Source organism: Sminthopsis crassicaudata, chromosome 5 (genome assembly GCF_048593235.1).
Source record: "Sminthopsis crassicaudata isolate SCR6 chromosome 5, ASM4859323v1, whole genome shotgun sequence".
NCBI lineage: Eukaryota > Metazoa > Chordata > Mammalia > Dasyuromorphia > Dasyuridae > Sminthopsis > Sminthopsis crassicaudata.
Genome location: NC_133621.1, coordinates 99,276,689 through 99,279,347, shown reverse-complemented (window position 1 = coordinate 99,279,347; position 2,659 = coordinate 99,276,689). Strand labels below are relative to the sequence as shown.

The window sequence follows — 2,659 nt, the reverse complement described above, 5'->3', positions numbered from 1 at the left end:
GTTGTAGAACTATCTTCTATAAGAGCATCACAAAAGGAAGAATAGAAAGTCTAATGTGTTCCTTTCTGCAATGTTATTTCCCTGCAGAAAATAACATTATCCCATTCTGCTTTAGTTAATTCCATTATCACTTTCAAACTGATAAGTTTTATTTCAAGAGATCTAGAGTCTCTAAGTGCCTTTCTGGAAATTGGGAACATTTGCTCTCCTCATAACATCTAATTCTGACCAGAGAAACTCAATGGGTGAGTGATAAATTCATGAAATTCATATTCATTATTTCATTTTGTGACCCAAATTTTTCTGTGATGCATACAGGGCAGATATTTTCCCCATCTTACAAAAAAAGAAGCTAAGGTTCGGAAAAATTAAGTGAATTATACTGATCGAATTTGAAATCTCTTCATATAATATCTAAATTACTCATTTTATAGATGAACAAATTTAGGTGAAGCAATTTGCCCAAGCTCACAGAACTAATAAGTGTGAGTCTTGGTAGCTTAGTCCAGATCTGCTGCCTCTAAATCCAGTTCTCTTGTCACTAGACTGTTCCTTTTCTGAAGCATATCTATATATCTATCTATACACTCATACACACACACACACACACACACACACACACATATACCTAAACAAAAAGTGGGCTGAAGGCAGTCATTTGGACAGATGTGTTCCAGACAGTGGTCATGCTCCTGGGCAACTAGCTGTGGGCATCCTGGGGACTGCCAAAGTGGGTCACATTGGGCATGTTGGGGATATGGATTTACAGCAGGGCCCTATCTCTGGGATGGGCCTGGATCCAGACCCATTCGGGCAGCACACCTTCTGGACTCTGGCTTTTGATGCTCTCCTTATATGGAGTGAACCAGGCCCAGGTCCAGCGCTACCTCAGCTCTCGCCCCAGAAGGCTGCCATTCTCTCCTGCTATGCTGTATTCCCCTGCCAGTAGGTAACACTGCATTGGCTGCCTCGCTGGTCCTGTTATGTTTGTCTATTACTATGACCACCCCCCAAACAGAAGCTCAAGTCTCCTCTGACCAGATGGTTCTGTCCTTTGTGATGGATATCCTGGGGGAGCTACCTGGCTTACCTGGGCTCTTTAATGCCCATCTCTTCAGTGGTTCCCTCAGCACTATCTCCTCAGCTTTTAATTCACTTGCAACAGTCACCATAGAAGATCTGATCTGGTCCCACTTCTCTGAAATCTCAGAGAATTGTGCCACTTATTTCCAAAGGTCCTTGCTGTAGTCTCTGGCCTGCTACAGTCTGGGAATGGCCTATAATTCCTCCCTAAGGGGGCCTGTGTTGCAGGCATCAATCAGCATCTTTGGGATCACTGGGGGGGGCTCTGCTTGGACTCTTCTGCCTTGGCACTTTCTTCCCCTGTACCAACTAAACTGGTGCAATGGTGATTCTGCTGGCTGGACTCATCATGGCCTTCCGGATTGGCATCGGGAATATGGTGAGCAGCATGACCTCGAGAACAGCATCCCCTCCACTCAATGGCACTGGTTTCCCCTCATATAGAAACACGACGATTGTCTCTCTGACCACACTGATGCCTTCGGCAGTGTCCAAGCCCACCAGACTGCAGCGGTTCTACAACCTGTCTTGTTTATGATACGGTGTGGATAGTTCCATCACCATCATTGTGATGGACTATCCCCTACATTATCAGGGCTATTGATCATCTTTTTGCAACAACCACTGTCCCAATCAAGATTCTGATATGGGCAAGGTTGGTCATCTATGGATCATCCAAAGCAAAACCATTCAAACAAATCTTCTTTTTATTAAAAACATATTCTACTATTCTTAGGTGGAAAAAAAAATTCCAACATGGATAAAAGAAGTTTAGGGAGATAAAAGACAGATAAACCATTGACCAAGAGATAGTGAGATAAACCTTTCTTTGATTTCTCAAAGATACATAAAATGTCAATCTATTAGTAAGCATTCCTCTACTATATGCAAGACACCAGCACTGAAGATAGGAAGGCAAACACTAAATATTCCTTCTCCTGAAAAAGTTTACATTCTGAAATATGTGTGTGCAAATAACGAGTAAAGGTATCCTATAGGAAGAAGTATTTGAGATGAGCTTTGCAAGAATCTACAAATTGTAAGAGGTGAGAGGATCATGCTTTAAGACATCAATAAGATTGTGCAGAGGCGCCGAGATAGGAGAGGGAATATTATGTCCAGCATGAGGTAAGCAACTTATTTTGATTGAAATGTAGCATATGTAGAAGATATGTATATATAACCTTGGAAAAGTAGACTGACATTAGGTTTCTAAGAGTATTAAATGCCAGATGGAGTAGTTTATATTTTGTCCTAAAAGTAAAAGAGTCACTAGAACTTCCTTAGTATAAGGGAAGTGAAGGATGTGAAATAATTTAGGGATAGTGGAAGGATTTCCACTATTATTTAGCCATTAAGAGATCATTGAAACTTTGAAGAGAGAAATTACAGTTGAATGATGACATCAAGAAGCTAGACTTCAAGGAGATGAGAACTGAATGAAGGAGAAATCAAGTACAGAGACAGTAATTTCTTCAAGTTTGGCTGTTAAAGGAAAAAAATCTATAAAACCCATATTTCTCAGTAATTTACAAAGCGAGACCCATTGCTATATCATAAGGAAGACAAGAGTATA

The 2,659-nt window shown here is 40.8% G+C and overlaps 1 pseudogene; it reads left to right on the top strand.

Annotated features, from left to right (window-relative positions):
* Positions 1–635: 635 nt before the first annotated feature.
* Positions 636–1,621, top strand: LOC141543876 (sodium-dependent multivitamin transporter pseudogene; annotated as a pseudogene).
* Positions 1,622–2,659: the final 1,038 nt, after the last annotated feature.